Here is a 19,259-nt window from a genome sequence, read left to right on the forward strand (position 1 = left end):
CAAGGTGAGAGTTGTCTCTATTCTGTAATGTAGACATCACCATCTCAGAGCATGGTCCCAAGGAGGCCAATTTGGAGACTGACAAGAAAATCATCCCTTCTATTTGGACAGAGAGAAATGATATTTTTCCAGCTGGAAAGAAGAAAAAATGTAAGCCCTGTTGTGTAGTCCTGATCAGGATTGCTGGACAAGTCAAGGAAAGTTTGAGATTCTGCTAAACTAAGGATCACAGTCATGAGATTTGTTTGCTTGCAGCAGATTTTCCCCAGGCTGTGTTTTACATCAGTGCAGGAGCACTCCCTGCCAAGGGAAACTGGGTGTTCACAGGAGCCCCATGGGTCCTCATGCTGCCAATGACACTGAAGCATTGGGTCACCCATCCATTTTTCACCCCCATTTTTATCTCACCAACCTTACCACTCCCTTTATGGCTCTGTACCTGCACTCTCATATCACCGTGTTCACTTCCACTTTTACATTGTACATTTTAACTCCTCGTGTCTTTTCTCAGCTCCTGTTGGAGGAGCTGAGGGATGGAGTCAGATCACCGCATCACCAGCACTGATGCTGGCTATGAAACCAGTAGAAGTGAGGTTGGAGGTAACGGCAGCATCCCCCTACCAGCCAAATGCACCAGCAAGCAGGATTGGATGGGAGACCAAAGGACAGAGTTTTCTACCTCTTTCCACAGAAGGGCTCAACGGAGCAGATTCAGGCAGACAAAGGCAAAGAAGGTGAGAGACAGGTTAAAAACAAATGAAGGTATCCTCTGGAGGACACAGGTCAGCTCAAAAATCTCGGGCATTTAAACTTAACCAGCGACTGTGAAAGCATTTCCAAATCAGAAAGAAACTGCCGTGAAAAGCGGGAAAGAGGAGAAAATCCCTATTTTGTGACCTCAGGAAAAAGGAAAGTATTTTTACATATTTCTTGTCTCATATTAATTTGGAGGTGGGAGTTAATAACCATCTAAAGGCCACCACTCATAACAACAGTCCCTTTGGGACACAACCCTTCTGTACAGCTCTGGGTGCTGATGCCTAGCAGGGGCTGAGCCCATCCTGAGATCCCAGGGAGATCACAGCATCGCATGGGCTCGGTCTGCCACTGCTCTGCAAGGAGATCAGCCCCAGAGCAGGGCCGTAGGAACAGAAAGAAGTTCATACAGAAATCAGCTGAAAACCCAAGCGCATATTTTACCAAATCGTTCCTAACGTGGTTCTGTGTTACTTTGTTTCAAAGCATGACAAATAGAAACAAAAGAAACTGCAGACATGGACCAAGAACAAAAGGCTGAGCGGTGTGCACAAAGTGGATGAGTAAAGCAAAGGTAGCAAGCTTCAAGCTTCTCTAAATGTCTTTCTAATGCTAATTAAAACACAGCACGGAATTTCCCATGGGAGGCATCGTGGAAATTGAGCCTTGAGGTGGGAGTCTGAGTGAGGGAGAGAAAAATTCTCTGCTGGGTTTCTCCTCTCCTCTTCCCCCGATCCTGTCTCACACCATCACTATGCTGCTGTCATGGCAAAGTCCCAGCCCTGACCTCATGGCCCCAAGCCAGTCCAGAGCCCTTGCTGCACCAAGAGTGTGGGCATTTCATCCAGCATCTCATCCTCTGCGCTCTCTGGAATCATCTCATGCCATGTTCGCAGAGATCAGGTGGGATTTATTTCTAGATGAAACTCGGCTGATAAGACAAAGCAAGTTATTAATCCACTCAGGCCAGCCATCTAACACCCAAAGCCTGTTACTTTTGCTGGCTGGAAAGAGGTATTTGATTGAATCAAGAGGGATTTACTTAGCTCTCTCTTCTTTAAGTTAGAAGACGCTTAAAATTTGCAGCTGGGGGTTGTGCCCCTGCCAGCTCTGCAGCACCTGCAAACAAACCCATGAGCTGTGGTGCAGTTAAATGGGAACAAGAGCAGGACCTGTGTGCTCTCTGCTACAGCCTTCTTTGGTATCAGGATGTCAGGACTGGCAATAAGAGTAACTCTGATCACTTGTGGCATTTTCTTTTTGTCCAGAATATTCGTTAAATATCCATTCCTTTCAGGCTGTGCACTCAGCTTCCTGACACTCCTCTGGCTACTCTGCAAGTTCTTTCTCTTTACCTCTGCCTTCAGGAGACCCAAGACACACCTCATCAGATTCCCAGGACAGCACCGTGCTGCCCAAGTTCCAGCCCCCAGCAGTGCCCTGTCCCAGGTGCTCAGGATGCTTTGAATCTCAGGGGGTTGAGTAGTTGTGCTTCTGTACCACTGTGCTGGAAAGTTGATTTCTCCATAGCGGTGGTTTCAATCAGAAGTCTGTGTTTAGCTGCTGCTTTAACCAACAGGGACCAGATTTTCTCTCTTTCTGTCAGAGGGCTTGATGACAAAACCGGTATCAAGGGGATCAGCCAGGGAGTGATGATAATGCTTTTAGCATCTGAGCCAAAGCCCGCCTTTACTGAAAGCCTTCCCATTGACTTCAGTGGGGCTCAATCAGCCCTATGCTCCATTGCAGGATGGGGCAAGATTTGCAGAGTTGGACACCAGAGTTTCCAAAGACTACGATCTGCTCCGAGTAAAGAAGTTTGCTAATAGGTAGGGGGAAAGGAAAGACAAAGGAAGTGCCATTCTTTTCTTTCCACATCCTTGCACACCTTTGTATCTCTTGCTGCCATTATACTTCTTGCTCAAGTACCCCTTAATGTCTACTAAGGGATCTGAAAAGAAAAATACATCGACCCATTTTTAACAGAGATGTAAAACTGAAAGCTCTTGCACAACTAAACAAATAAGAGTAAGTAACACAATTTTCTCCACCTCTATAGCATTAAGCCCAAATTCTGCTTTCTGGGGAGCAGATCTTGACATGTAGTGACAAGCTGCCAAAGTCCCCACAGGGAGAAGACTCCTGACCAGCCCCAATAAATGAAGTTCTCCCTCCACAGCAAACCCCATGCAGTTGCTCACTTGACTCAACCACCCAAGGGTTGAAATAAGCAGCTTCACTCAGGAGCTGGTCGGCACCATATTGGTGAGGCCAGAGGCTCTTGCTTCCTTCTTAGGCTCGCTCTCTGTCATTACACACAAATACTGGAAGTTAATTAGCCGCTTGCATAAAAAGGAGGAGGGCTGAGGGAAGGTGTGACAGAGACAGGTGGCTGTCACAGAGGAACATCTCTTCACGTAAATACCCATATCCATTCACAGGCTCCAGGAAACCTCATCCCTGAGAAAATACATGCCAGATGCAAAGCATCTGATCCGCGGCAACTTCCCCTTCACAGCCCGTGGTTAATTATAACTTTGAGGAACAGCAGTCTATAATCATGTACGTGGAAACTCATTTCTCTTTAAATGGATCCTGGCTAACAGTTGCTTTTTACTGGAACAATTTTCAAGTAAACAAGCTCTGAAACTTGAAAGGAATCTTAAACTCCATTAAATAATACAGTTCCTTAGCAGGAATTTCTCCTGGGAAGAGATGTCTTCTACTCAAGTGCCATGTTATGACAAGCATGACAGACTTGATAGCGATCTGTTCCAACTCATGACATTGCTTAAATTAGGTTAGATAGAATCTGTACAGGCTTTCTAAGGAAAGCTCCTCCGGGTGAAAGCACTATTATTTTTGTTAATGGCTGTGAATTATGATTTGCTTCTCCTAGGAGTCATAAACAATGTTGTTACACAGTAGTACATCATGTAATGTATGTAATACATGATGCCTTAGTAGGGGAGGAAACTATTACATTTGCATACATTAGAGCTACAGTTGTAATCAGAATATGTTTTTCCACTCATTCACTGAATATGTATGGCTTTCTTTCGCACTTCCCTTTCTGTTACATGTGTCTCTTCCTTGACCTGCTGTCTTGCTTTATTTTATTCAGACTTGGGAAGGATGCATGCTTACAGCATGTTCCTGTTGCTCTGCAAAGACCAAGCGACCAGCTTCCTTTCAGACCACTTCCCAAACCTCAACCTTGCCTCAGCCACATGAAAAGACAGATGGAGGCAGAAAGCAGCTCAGCTCCACAGCTGTGGGCTCACACACGCATCAGGACGCCAGTCAGCAGCTGACAGCACCAAGGACACTTGCAGGTAAACAAGGGGATTTTAAGGTTGTAGCAATGCCCTGCAGCCTGAGCAGGTGACAGCTTACACCTCGGAGGGCTGCCAGCCAGGGCTGGGTGGGAGGGATGACAAACCCATCCTCCTGCTGCAGTCCCCACAGAGCACAGCACCTTTGCACCGCCAGTAGCAGCAGGGTGGGAAGGCACAGGGCGATGCATCCAGCGTTGCTTCATGCAGTTGTTTCCAGGGGATCACATCTTCAAAGGTGAGCTGGGTTCCTAAGTCACCGAGGTCTTAATCGGAAATCCTGCACAGCAGTCCACCAGGAGAACCCACGTTTGTATTCTCACACACCGTTGATCAGTCATGCCTTGAATTTAAGGAAAGCCATTCAAGTGCAAAGCCAGATGATGAAAAGATAGACTTAAAGGGTTTGTTCTGAGCTTACATGAACGCACCTATTTCCCCATCAATAAAATTCAAGCTGAGAAAACTGACACCCATTTGTAATTTGCAAAGAGGAGCTGGAGGCCATCTGAGCAACATGGACAGAGAAATCAGCACATGGTTTTGCTGCTTCACATGAGCACAGAAATGAAGCAGCAAAGCTGCTCTCAGAACAGTGAGAAAGCAGCATCCCAACACAGCAAATTAATCATAGAATGGCTTAGATTGCAGGGGACCTTAAAGATCATCCAGTTCCAACCCCCTGCCAACCATCAGGACAAAATAACACTTGGGACTTTGCGAGATATGCTCCCAGGTACAATGATGCTGATCAGCACAGAGCAGACCTTCTCCATGTCCATCACATCACCAACAGCTCGAGCAGGGGAAGAGACAGACTCAGGTCTCTAAGAGTCAAAGTCTTACAGTAATACTGGGCTGCACATTCACACCTGAGTTATTACCAGTGTGGGGAGGTTATGGGGAAACCAAGAGCATTTCTTACCGACTCGAACCAATTTAAGCACAGGTTTCAAGTGACACGTTGTTGTTTTTGAGCTGAAAGATCACTGGAGGCAAACTTCAACGTTTCAGGCAGCCTATGGATAGCACAACAAGCAGTGAGGGGCAGGTGCTGGTGGAGCTTCTGTCACCGAAGGGACACACAAAGATTTATCTGTTTTGCCATACAGAAATATTCTCTGTTTCAGAGCAGATTTATTGTTGGGCTGCCAGGGAAAAGCTGTTCGTGTTCCTTTTCATTAGAGAGAGGAGGGTTGCAATGTAAGGTTTCTGAGTGCACACTGAGGAGGAGATGGCATTCCACGGTACTCCGAGGGTTTTAATGCATGACCAAAGATGTACTCAGAGCTAAAAGATGTTTATGTGCCTAAAGGTGTAGAAAAGCACATGGGCCCATGTCCTTACGGAAGAAAGCACTGAAATGTTTTGTTTCCTAGGCAGGGCTTAGTGCAATTTCCATGCCCTCAGCATCAGGAGCACCACATCCCTCTGCTCTGGAGTTCTGTGGAGCTGCCTGTGCACCTGCTTGCACCCTGTAGAGAAATAAATGACCATACAGAACAGGTCTTTGTACTAAAGAACAGCTAGATTTCAAAGGAAAACACATTTCTCAGAAGGGTGTTGCAACTTCTGAGCTATCAGAACAGGCACACATCAAACTGTAGCTGGTGGTTTTACTTTCTACATTTGAATTCATGAAAAGTTCACATTAAGACAAAAAAAAAAAAAAAAGAAAAGCAATGCATAAAAACACCTTGAAATATTTCTTGCCTCTCTTCCCACATGAGACCCTAACAACAATGATTTAAGAATTACATGAGCATCATTTACCATCTAGAGATGAACTAAAACTCTGCTCCTGCATTCAACCTGGAAAGACTGTTAATGCAAAGCAAACAAGAAAAGAGCAGACCTTAAACCACCATCCCAGCCCAGCATCCTTACAAGAGGAGATCATGCACAGACATGAGCCCTGCATGCCTGCTCAGCTCCAGTGCAGCGTGTGGGGAATTTGGTAATTGTATTGTGTGATGATTTTGCAGTTGATAAGCAGCAGCCTTCTATCTGCAGTGCTGTTAGGCTGACTTCTTTATGAAAACAACATTTGTTTTCAAAAAAAAAAAAAAAGAAAAAAAAAGATGGCTGAGAAGTGTTATTTGATCATTTTTGTGAAATTTAATTTGTTTTATACTCTATGCTCTCCAAACTATTATGTAAAGTTATACTTTAAGCAAAAATGATATAAATCAAAAAACGAACTCAAAAAATCCTCACCCCTTAAAAGTACTGCATGAATATTATTTAACCATGATGCATGCAAATTAAATTCAAATTAAATAGCAATGGGTGTGGTGCATATGCAAATTTCTAAACGCATCCAGTCCCCATTTCCCCATTATGAAATGCCTACAGCTATAATTCCCTGACTTTACGAGCTGCTCAGCCTCTAATACAATCTTCGTCATTGTAACAAGGCCAAAAGAATGGAAGATGGAACAACATCAGCCCATCTCCACAGACTTTCAAAGCATTTTGTAGGGGTCTTTGCAAGTAAGACATGATCCAGCTCTAAAAATGACCTGAAGCAGGGCACACTCTTGGGGCACACTCATCACTGCTATTTTCAAAGGCAGGATCAGTGCTTTTCTGAAGGAAATATGACTGCTCTCCTGACTGACCTACCTGGCACTGTCACAGCAATGAGACAGAAAAACTCACAGTATGAGCTGAGCCCCACAGAGGGCTGGGCTTCACACACAGGCACTCTGTGGCTCAGGGCTGGAGGCTGGGCTGATAAAGCTTTACAAGCATTCTCCTCCATCTTCTCCTGATACCTGAAGCCCCCCTGATTTTAACTTCCTTTGAAATTTCCTTTTGAATCACTTATCTGAGTGTTCTTACTAGAGATGTGAGGACTTCCACCCCTTGACAGCCTCCCCACATTCTTCTCAGATTTCACAAAGAACACTCCAGCTGCTCAGTTTCTATGCAGGGTCCTCATCAGAGGAGAGAGGCATCAAATTTAGTTGCAAGAGACTTGGTAACAGAGGAGCTTCTTTCAAACACCACCTCCCATACCTGGCAGACTCAGACTTAACACAAGGATTGTTCCTCCACCCTTTAATTAAAGGAGTTTCCTTCAGTTTCAAAGCAATAGAACAAAGCAGCCCCAGCATCTCTCAATCACTTTCTTCCTTTCTAGCTCTCATAATATAAAAGCAATCTGGCAGTTTTTCTCTCCTGTATCAGTCTCATCACATCTGTCATCAGGACTTTTCTCTGAGGATGCATTTATAGACACTTCTTTCCAGTTCCCCACCAACATCCACAACAAAGCTGAAAAGCCAATGCACGAGGAGGGGGATATCATCCAGCCCCCTGGGCACAACCACTAAACTCAGTCAACAACAGCCTTTGGAGATCAGCCTCTTCAGGGAGAGCAGAGATGACTCCAAGGAGAGCTGGAGGAACAGAAAGGACAGACAAGAAAATGAACAAGGACTTGTGTGGGCACTCTGAGCACAATGCACGTGAAGCCCCATTCACTGCAGATAGGACATCCTAACTTGTGATTGCAGATCTCAGAGTAGCTCGATCAGAGGCAGTGTCTGAAAGCACATAGTCATGACTTTCTCCTGTCTTCTGTCCCCAGGTAATTATCCCTTCTTTAGGTGATTAGAAGACATTCTAATCTGTTTTTTTTTCAAAACTCATTCCATCAAATTAGACATCAAGGCATGCAGTGCCTTCACAGCTGGTAAAACCTGTACCAAGCAACTACTGAAGACAACAAGTAGTTGTCTCCAACTCCATGTAACACTTGCTGTTTGACAAACTAGTTGTTCCTCCACGGGGGAGGCACAACAAGCACAAGAAAACACACATCATCTTCTGGAACATGAGTCAGGAACATCCTAGTTCCTCCCATCCACCTTTGGGTGCAAATGATGGTGGGGAGCATCCAACACACCATTCCTTTTCACCCACTGACAGTGAGAAAAGCCAAAACCACACTGCAACTCACTGTTCTCCCCACCCAGCTCCACAGGGACATTGAATTGCTCAGCTCTGATAATTACTAACCTCCAAGACTGCTATGGTGCAGGATGTTAACCTCAGCCTCTACAGCATTTCATAATGTATGCTTGCTCATACTAGGGATTACGTGGTCCTGATGGAAATCACATCACTTCGCAAGGATAGAGAGCGCACACAGCTTTTGGATTAAGAGAGTCATCCACCCTTTAGGTGCGTCTTAGCCTATTCTTATCCTTGGAAGGTAGCATGAAATAGCAGTTCCTATCCAAGGAGCACTCTCCTTGGAGTATGAGCAGTTTTGCAAATTGGGAACTCTCATTAGTGGTCATTTGGTTGACTACTGTTAAGATACACCTGTGCTTTGGTCTCATGAGTCTGCCAACATAGTCATCCACTTGACATCTCAGCCTGCTGCACATTTTATCATTTTATAGCCTGTTCCTCCATAATGTCACTGCATACATACACTTAATATGGTCTGACCTTGAGAAAAATCCTGTTGTTAAATAACCGTACTCATTAATCCAGCTCAGTCTTCGTGTCCCATGGATCCTTCTCCATACTGAGAATAACCCAGGTCCTGCTGAAGATATGGAAAACCTCCAGCTCTAAAGCTATTGCTCTCCATGTTGCCTTCATGCTGCTTTGACCAAGTAAACAGTAGTGCTACTAAACACAATCCTTCCTTAGCTAGAAATGCATTAAAGCAGTGAATTACAGAAGACAGAGCCACAAAGGGGTTGAAAAAGCCTAGTCTCTCTATACTGACTGATGAGCATATCTGCATAAACTATTCTACTATTCTTGAAATATGTTTAAGCTGTTCTGAGAATTATTGGGAATGAATCCTGCTGTACTTCTATTTTAACAAGATTTTTTATTTTTCTATAGTTTGGTCCTTTGTTTGTTTGTTTGTTTATTTTTAATAAATTCTAGATCTATATACATTTGTTCTAGATGGAATGAATCAAATTAACAATTACTTCTCATGTTTGGTTTTGGTTATTTTGTTCCTTTGTTTTTGTTTTATGCATTAAGCCCATGTGTAAAATACACAAGACACTGTCAAGACAAATTGGAATCCTTTTGTCTTTAATTTCCAATCTGAAAAGATTTCAAACTATAAAACACACAGGAAGTTGGAAAGTATTCTATAGGGAGAAATAATGAATAAATCAATTTGATGTCTTTCCAAACTGACAAAACAAAGAAACATTCTGAGCAGAGGTTTTCAGGGACAAAAATCACATTTTCATCTTTTCATTATATGTGTTAATTTATGCTTTACGTATTTAGAAAGTAGTAGATTTGAAACTTTACAGCCTGCAGTTACATCTCACCACAAGAATTGTTCATGCAACACATCATGATGTCCTGGTAGATTTAAGCACCATGAATGGTGTACTTGCAGTTACTACACTTCCTAGTTTACTATGGGATGGTTCTTCACTGACAGCTTTTTTTCCCCCAACCACAGATGGACATCTCCCTCTAAACCACAGCTCTGACCTCAGTCACATCATGGGAGGAACGTCTTAGGACATTTGGCTCTGCTGCCTTGCAAGAACATCCAGCACTTTGAAATATACTTCAGTCAGTGAAACTAGTTGTACCCAACTACCAAGTCTCCTAATACAGAGCAAAATAGAGCAGAAAGAAACTACCTCTTTCAGAGCTCAAGAAGTGGAAACTAGCAAGATGAAGTTTCTGGAATATCACTGTCTTCCACCTAATTCCATAGAAAATATTTCTTCCAACCACGCCATGTGTAGAATCAGTTCTGAGCCCAGCTGCTCATCCTGTGATACCATTGAATGAAAGGGAAGGAAAAAAGGACTCTAATGTTCTAACAGCTGATTACAGATAAAGCCAATCATACGAGCCAGGATTTCAGTTTGGATGTTGTATTTAGTCTTGTTTGCATCAATAAAACATGATTCGATAGTATTTTTAACTCTTGAACAGACAGTCCTTTTCACCTTAGCTTCTCCTCACAAAAAACTCTCAGGTCATTCCCATTTTGAAACCCATATCATTATCTGGATTTTCTCATGAGGCAGATAAAAATATAGATATAATAAAAACTGGAATCACTATGTATGAAAGAGATCAATGACTTTTCTGCCTGTTAAAAGTCAGAGAACAATAAAAGACTCTTTTATAAATACAAGTAAACAATACTTCATAAAAAAAAAAAAAAAGAAAAAAAAAAGAAAACCAACCAGGAATCAAGATATTAAAAGAAAAAAAAAAAAGAAAAAAATGCCTTCAAAGGTCTTCTTCCAACAATCAATAGTTTCCTTAAGCTTGTCAAAAATTCCTCCTTGACCTTGAACATCCCTGCATGCATTCCTCTGTTACCTCTCCCTCCTACCTGCCAGTGGAATCACGTGGGCCAACATCAGATAGCCTCAGAGAGGCTATCGCCAATGGCACAGTACAGACAGCTGTTCTGTAGTTGTTCTCATGGCTACCACCACCTTTGCCATACTGGCTCAGTCTGCAGCTTTTGATGCAGAAAAATCAAAGAAGCTAGTAATAACAATTCATACCAGAAGTAGACTCTTCATCCTCAACATAGTTACTATCGCTGGTGATCAGCAGATAGTGGAGAAGTGGAGACAGGTTCTGCTCTCCTTTCCTTGAACAGCCCACAGGCATTCAGATAATCCCTTCTTCTCTCCATTAATTATGCAGGATGATTAGGAGAGACATAGAGGTGCTGCAGGCTTGGCTGCCAACAGTCTGCAGTAACAGTCAGAGTTCTTGTCCTCCACAGACACAACCATTGACACTAACAGCATGCCATAACACCTCCAGGAAATTAGCTCTTGGAGAGGAGCAGATGGCTTGAACTGAATCCAAGTGAGACTGAAGTGAACGAATCCAAGCACAGCCAAAATGCAGGTCCAGAATAGGGATTTTTTTTTTTTTTTTTTTTTAAAGAACTCATGGAAACATCATCTTTCCTTTGTGGAAAAGCACACTGTCCACATTTTGCCAAAGCTGTGCCTTGTGTCTGACACTTGGCAAACTCCAGCTGCTTGGGTTGCATCATTAGTCCCTGAACATGTCACTTCTGGGAAGTATTATAATAACTCAATGTGTCTTGAAACTCAGCTTGGGGACGGTACACCAGCTCCAGCTGGTTGGGAATGGGGGAAACAACTGCTTTTTCTATGGCACACGTAGCCAAGGGCATATCTGATTTGCACTAAGTCTTTCCCAGAGCTCTCTGGCAGCATCTGATGCCAACTTAGGGCCCTAAGTTGCTCCCATTGTTCAGAGCAATTAGTGTCTTAAGACCCAACTACATCAAAGATGGAATTTTCATCCATGAACACCCATGGTAACAGTGCTCCTATGAGAGGTCATAAAGCTCAGAGCAAAATTTTGAGGAGAGCTGTGAAGAAAATATGCCCTTTTTGTCAATAGCTCTGGAGTAATTTTCTTATGGAGATGAGGTAAATCCACACTGTGGAACACTTCAGACATGATTTCTTTGGGGTGGACTTATTTCATAATTTAATCGTACCAATCAGATGACTGCTACATTTCCAAACTTTTCTCAATTTTCTCATCTGTTACTGATAAACTGTCACAGTTTTCTACTCCCATGTGAGAACTGGAAGAGGCTCTGTGAAGTCCAGTGAGGCTGTGAATGCCCCCTCCCTGGAAGCATTCAAGGCCAGACTGGATGAGGCTTTGAACAACCTGGTCTAGAGGGAGGTGTCCCTGCCTATAGCAAGAGGGGTGGAATTAAATGGTCTTAAAGGTCCTTTCCGGCCCAACCCATTCTATGATTCTAAGTCCACTGGAATCTTAACACCTCAGTCAATCTCACTCATGTACAAATGCTTCAGCAGTCAAATACCCTCAAAGGAATTAAGGAAAAGGAAGATTTATTTGCACTGAAAGAACTTTGGTTTTCCACCTCTCCACCTTCTTCAGACTTACAGAGAGACATTCTTTTGTAGATGGGCACAAACGTATACACCACTAGTCTGCCAAACTTCAGGAAACAAATTATTTAACAAGGCTGTGGCTTCAACTGTTCTCCTCCTTTGTTGTTTCCCACCCCAGAACACTCCTCTCCTGCTGATGTTTTTCAGCACTGAGCCCTGTTAGTGCTGAGATTATCTTGTTATTCCCACCAATCTCCCTGGCATCAGTTGTTAAAAATACAGTCAGAGCAGCACAGGCAACCCCTCACATCCATCATATTCTGCCCCTACATAGACAAGATTAAAGACCTCTCAGTAATTAAAGATGGAAGGATGTCATTGAGAGGTACAGGCAAGCCAGGGAAGGTAGGTTATCCAAGTGACACATCTATGATTCTCTCCTCTTTTCTGACCCCTTGTTCTGAAGGCTAGTGTTTTGTAAATCAAGATTAATGAGAAGAACAGCACTTAAGTGCACCTGATCATAAATCTGGGAGAGTTAGTACACTCTCTGACAAGATTAATATATTTTATATCTGACACTGTCTGTATAATGCTCCGTGTTCAATTTATTACCATCCCAGACCTTAAAGTGGAGCATGTATTTACTTACGGAGCATTTCATGGGCAACCTGATATTCATTTTCATCCCTCTTGAGGTTATCTTTGTTATGAAAAAAAAAATCTTTTTATTTTGATATAATTCTAGCATAATTATACACAAAATATATCTGCAAAAAGCCACTGATGACTACTGCTGTTAGTCAGGCTGGGAGAACAACAGGTGCAGAATTTTTTTTTAAGAAAACATATCAGTAAATGCCAATTCACTAAATCAAAACATTTTGTAGGTAAAGGGTGATGTAAACACCCGTTACTTTAGAAAAAAAACCCTGCAATCTGTTTAAGTTACTTTTAAAATTTGTTTCTACTTGAAAAGGACTGTTAAGAAAACTGCTTGCTTTCTCTGAAATTTAAAGTGATCAGCAGATAATTCTTCTAAATTTAAAAAGGTTCTGTTCAAGATGCAGTGACTACAATTTACTGAAACATTTTTCTTTTTCCTCCTCTGAAATTCCCACAGCTGATGAATTAAAATTGTTGACATTTTTGTGGGTCTTTTTGCCTAATTTGGGATAACAATATTTTTCAGATCTCAAATTCCTTACAGTTTAGGAAAACAACCCCCATTCAGCTATAGCCAATACTCAAACTCTACAAGAAGCCAAAACCCACCTGGGATAGTTCCTTAGCAGGTCTTCAGGCATCAAGAAGTTCTTGACCACTGTCAGAGAACACACTGATGAATTATTTCTCAATTTGTCTCCTTGGTGGGCTAAAAACCTAGGATTGACTTTAGACACTACAGGTTAAATCCCTTTGCGCAGTGGCTGCTTCAAGAACTGCCACAATTTGGTACAAAAGTATCAAAAATAATACAATCCAACAGCTCCTACATAGCGTGCATGGAGAAATGGGACTCAGTCTTGTGGAAGGAACTCCTCATCTTTCATTTCCTCCCCAATAACTTCCCTGTCCTGCTCCTGTCGGTCCAGCAAACCACCCCAGGCACGATAGGGAAAGGAAGGGCTGTTGGCACACCTCAGCCAGTCCCTCCCTCCAGGACTCTCACAGTCATACATGCCATACAAACAGCTCTTGTCCCCTCCTTAATCAAATTTAGAACCAGCAGAAGTCCCCAACTTTTATTCCTTCGGGGAACAACATATGGGCATAGATCATCAAGCTTTCAAAATGCTCTTCTAATTCACATCAGAAGTTCAATGGCTTTCAGGCTGACATGTGCCACGGGAAATATGTGCATGATAGAAGCTGACTGCACCACCCAAGTGTCTCTCTCAAGACTCATCCCTGTTCACAGCTCCCACCCTTACTCACTTTGATTCCCCTGCACACGCAGCCATGCTCCGCACCAGTTCCTGCCCTCTGCCACAACATTTCCTAAGTCAGCACCCTACCAAAAGTTTGCTTCTTATTATAATTTCTTGCTCTTCGGTACCACTGTCACCTCCTCCCACGGCACCATATGTTCCCTATCTCTTCCCTGCTGAGCATCCTCTGCTTCTGCAATCTGACAGCTGAAGTGACCTCCTCTCCTCGATTCCTCGGTGCCGTGGTCAATGCTCTGGCCTCCTCAGGAGCCAGACCCACACCTGACAGCCAGGTAACATTGTGACCTCACTCCCAGACTTGATTCACTCCATCACCTAGTGCCAGGGCTATACTGGGACACAGAGTCTCTTACTGTTTGTCACTTAACACAGGGCCTCACCAGCACCACCAAAAGGCTTCCAACACTGGATGAGCTCTCAAAGAGATTCACAAGATCAGGATCTTTCCTGTCAGTAAAACCACGTGCTCCCTGTACGTGCCTACATCTAACCCAAAGCAAAGTCAAGTCTTCTAATCTTCTCTGCTATAAAACACCCAGCAATCAGAGCCTTATTAGCAGATAATGATTTACTTTCTACCCACCAGCTATTTGCAAAGATCATCCACTTTCCCTGTCTGAAGTACCATCAGGGTTTCTCCATAACTCTGCTCCATTTATCAATATAGGGATTTACACTGTAAACAGGACAGCTGCATTACTGAGTCTAATTATACCCTGAGAAGACAAAGCATCGTGTGCCCACACACTGTACCGGAATTAGAAGTCCAGGTAGAACAGAAGAGAGGCTTTTAATTAAACATTGTCAGTTACCTTTCACAGAAAGCCTACATTTTAATTTAAACACACAAGCAGGAGGAGCAGTAGGTCAAGCACCTTCCCCATCTTGTGAACTTCAGGCCCAGCAACTGCCGAACACAGCACCATCATTTCTGCCCACCTGCCTCACATTTAGAAGTACTTTTTTTTTTTTTTGGGGGGGGGGGAGGGAAGAGGGGAGTGAAGAGGCTTTTTTTCCTGTAATTAGGAGTAAGAAAAAGGTTGTAGTGACTCCATAGCATGTCAGATTTAATCAGCATAAGACCCCATCACATGTTGGTGGTGTGTGTGGCAGCAGTTTTTAATAAAGGATTACAGAATGCACCTGCTGTGGCTGAAATATTGCGAGCTTTTCCCGGCTCCAGGAGGCCTGCATTAGGTCACGTTAGACTCCAGCATTTATAACTTATCAACCTTTGGAGTCGGGATGCAATCTGAAGCACTGCAATGATGCCAGCTGATTTCATTTGCCAAAAAAGCGATCAGGTTTTTTGTATGAAACTAGATAAGTGTTTGTCTCAATGGCAGTTCCAAAGATGGGCAGGAATTCTTTGTCCCAGTCAACGCTTTGTTTTGTTCCCAGATGTCATTGGATAATGACTTCTATGCCAACAAGTTAATTGCAAGAGCAAAGCAATGCAAAAAATATTCAGATCCATAGTCACGTCTCCTACAATGGCTTCAAATTTAATGTAATGAGCTCAGTCTTTTAGAGAGAAAGCTTGCTGGTGCTGCAGAAAATAAACACTCAGGATAGCCATCCCACAGCCAGCTGGTTTTCTAATTCTCCCCTTTGCTTACATCACTCCTTGCTCGCACCACTTGCAGGAGATGAGACATGGGGTCATTCACTTCCTCCATCAGATCAGTGCATCCCAAAGCTCACAGCACTTGCCTCTGACTGGTGCTGGGGTGGGGAGGACACTGTGCGCCCGCCAGCTGAGGCAGCCCTAGGTTTTGTGGGCAGAGTCAGGGTTACCAGAGCAGATGATGCACCTGTGTGCTCTGAGGAGCCTCTTATTCGTGAAACTGTTTCATTGCCTAGTTTTGAGGTCATTTTAATGAAGAAAAGCTTGTCAGAGACCATAATTGGCACATGCAGCTCCCCAGCTCCATTCAGCAGCCCTTACAAATACCATGCAACAACCAACAAAGGAGCAATTAAACTGACCACTTCACCTGAGCATTCTGAGCACAGGGGCTGCAGAGTTGTAACTTGTGCCTATCCAAAAATACCTGGGAAATGCACATCTTTGGAGCGTTAGATATATCCTTGTGACTAAATCACTTGTCAGCTCATTGCTTGCAGCTGCCAGTGTAGACCAGACTATTTACTGCGTCCAAGCCATTCCCATTCTAATAGTGCACAATAGAAGAGAAAGGCATGCTAGAAATGCACAGAGCAGTGACAAGTGTTAATAGGGCTGCTATCCTGCTTTGAAGCAATTCTATTAACGCATTATACTGCAGCTGAGGGTAATTATTTCCAAGGGAAATGGGTTTTGCGACCATGACCCATAGTAGGCTCTCGTAATGGTGATTAAATTCACATGTGACTAATATACATAAGACATTAACTGAAGTTTAAGGATTTAGTAAGATTTGCAGACATCTGCAGAGCCACAGAAGACAGTCTCCTTGAGGTAGAGAAGCAAAACAAAGCCTATGTTGGCCCATCAATTACTGATTTTCAGTAGTATGTCTTAGCGTGGCACCTCTGCAGATGTAACATTTCATTCAGCTAGGCAATGAAAATAAGAGTTCTTTCTGCTTATAATTTGTTATAGAATATTTCATCTTCAGTTAACGCAACTTCAATCTACCACTGGAGATGAAGCTAATTTGAAAGAGGAAGGAAATAAATATGGAGCGCTTAGATTCACAGCATCTTGTCTGTCATGGTCTTATTCCTTACTGCACTGTGATGGCAGCCCAAGGCTCTGCCTCTCAGTACTTCCCTGGCACACCAATGTGCAAAGCAGTGGTAGATATGGCATATCCTTTCCATGGTAGCATTCCACTTGACTAAGCTAGTGCTGGAGTTTTCAGAGCCAGGGAAAGATTACTGCAGCTGCAAAATCCCCACCTCTGTCTCCCCACAGAGCGTGGGCTCAGGATTGCATTCGGTCTGCAATTACTGCAGTCCATATCAGTCTCGTCATGGAGTAGCAGAGGGCAAGCAGCAGAAGTGACAATGAAAGTTATTCCGTGCCTGCTGCAGCATTAGAACATAAAACCTTTTCCAGCTTCATAAAATAAATCCTTCTCCAGTTTTCCACCGTGACTTGTTATGATCTCTATGGGTAAATGAGAGCAATGCCATCAAAGTAACAGCTTCCCACACTCTCTGAGGTCTGCTGTGCAGTGTCAGCATGGCATCTGGCTGCAACTGGGGAGCATTTGGCAGACCTTGAGCCGTGCCTGATGGGAAGTGATGCTGCAGCACCTGCCTGCAGGAACCAACCAGGAACATTGTTACAAAGAGCTTCTCCTGCTGCACAACGCCATGAATGCGCTTGAAGAATAACATGCTATTTTGAAAGGAAAAAAGTTATTGTCTACTTCTGTCCATGAAACAACAGTGCAGGAGACTTGAACAAATCTCTCTCCACTTTCTTTTCAATGACTTCATAACACATATAAGAGAGGAAGGGAAAAGAGGGCAGAAGTGAGGAAAATTTGGATCTACACTGTGGGTAGAATGAGTATAAACATAGCTTTTACCAGCCAGCCAAGTCTTCGACTGCACATCCCATCATTCCTCGTGGCTGTAGCACACAGTCAATATTTGAGAGGCAAGTTGGCAAAGCTCTTCACATCTTCCATCCCCAACTTACTGAGCACAGATCAGAGCTGCAGACAGCCGGGCAGCGCTGCAGTCTGCTTCTCCCTTGGCCCTGTGCCACGGGGATGGAACAGGAATGGCTGATGTTTCTTAGCCCGTGCTGTCATGGGCAGCAAGGCAGAGAGAGATGTAATTGCTTTCAAACATTGATTGAAATCCTATCAGCTCCATCATTCACGCAGACGTTCTACTTGCTAAATGCACACACTGAGACGGACACTGTATTTAAAGGACTGTCTGTACTTAACCATTTTGTCTTTCTCTGGGTGCAACACAGTTTGCAAGTGGATCTCACACTCATTGCAGGACTCTGATTAACTGCAGGACCAAACCCAGCACTTCTCCCAAGCAAGTGACATCTTCTCCCTTACTCTCCTGTTTGGCCACTCCCCAGAATCAACTGAGAGCTCTTAAGGCAGAAGTGACATTGAATGGGCTAAGAGTTGGGAAGGAGCCAGTTTTGTTGGTGCAGAGGAGGGTGATTTGCTATGAATTAACTCTTTTGGGAAAGGGTTTTCTGTAAGGAGAAAGAAAGAAAAACATTCCATCCATTCATAAGGTCCTGTGCTGGGAATTAGAACACTGCTTGTACAACTGTAACAGAGGGTTTCTGGAGGGCAGTGTTTTTCAGGTGCTTCCTAGAATAAAAGTGACATTTAATAAGCAATTTCTCCATCATACATCAGGACTTTTATGGACTTCAGAGAGAAAAATAGAAAGGATTAACTATACTATTCATCAAACATTGATTTTCCCTAAATTTCAGGATACAGTAGATCATACCTCAGAACGTACTGTGCTATAGCAGAAAAAATTAAGAAGGGAAAGAATTTGGTTTATCATTTCAGAAGCTATTTATTGAGCAGGCAGAACACCCTTGGCAGGCTCAGCATTGTCATTCTTTCACAAAAAAAAAACCAAAAAACAAAAAACCTCTGGAATCTACAAAGCAATCCTTAGATTGACTCTCTTGAGGTAAAAAATATCTAACTATTGTTGAAGAGTACAAGCAATGTTCCTGACTCGATTTCAGAGTTCGTCTGACAGAAAGTAATTCTAAATACATATGGATCATCAGATCAATGACCTGGGAACATAACTGTGTTGAAATATTCTTGATACAGTGGACATTAATGGCTTGTAAGAGGCCCATAGGATCTATCCCATCAATGCAGCTGCAGCAATTCAACAGACTGTAGCATATCTGAAATTGCTATCAGCCCATTAAACCATAGGTCTGCAAATGTACATCTCTCTAAAGGAGGAGCAAAGTCTGATTTAGTCTGGCTGAAACCGAGATTGAAACAGCCTCATCAGAGCTATTAACTAAAACCTCTTCAGAGGTGCTTATGGGGGCATTAGATCCCACTCCTTTTACACATCCTGACTACAGAACACCGGTGTGATGCCTGAATGGACAGACCAAGACTTCACTTATGAAATAGCATCAACTCAAAACACAACCTCCCCACACAGCCCAACCAAACTTCTCAATTCATACTCATCAGGGCATTTTCCCAAAGGGATAATGTCTACGAGGGCCTGAACTTGTCAGATCATTGCTCATTACCAGAATTTTGCTCTGATGTAGAGTACAGCTGGGTTCGACTTGGCTAAGCCCCTCCTTCATGAGCCAGGAGCAAAGACCGGCAGCTATAGCTTTCTGT

General features: G+C 43.3%; 1 long non-coding RNA gene across 1 annotated transcript; it reads right to left on the reverse strand.

The window, feature by feature from the left end:
- Nucleotides 1-4,302: 4,302 nt before the first annotated feature.
- Nucleotides 4,303-14,829, reverse strand: LOC149916458 (uncharacterized). The gene is made up of 4 exons (XR_016469931.1): nt 14,742-14,829; nt 13,253-13,301; nt 5,017-5,110; nt 4,303-4,434 (listed from the first exon to the last, which is right to left on the reverse strand). It is a non-coding gene; the product is annotated as an uncharacterized LOC149916458 (long non-coding RNA).
- Nucleotides 14,830-19,259: the final 4,430 nt, after the last annotated feature.

Source organism: Phasianus colchicus, chromosome 11 (assembly GCF_987193195.1).
Source record: "Phasianus colchicus chromosome 11, bPhaCol1.hap1.1, whole genome shotgun sequence".
Taxonomy (NCBI): Eukaryota; Metazoa; Chordata; class Aves; order Galliformes; family Phasianidae; genus Phasianus; species Phasianus colchicus.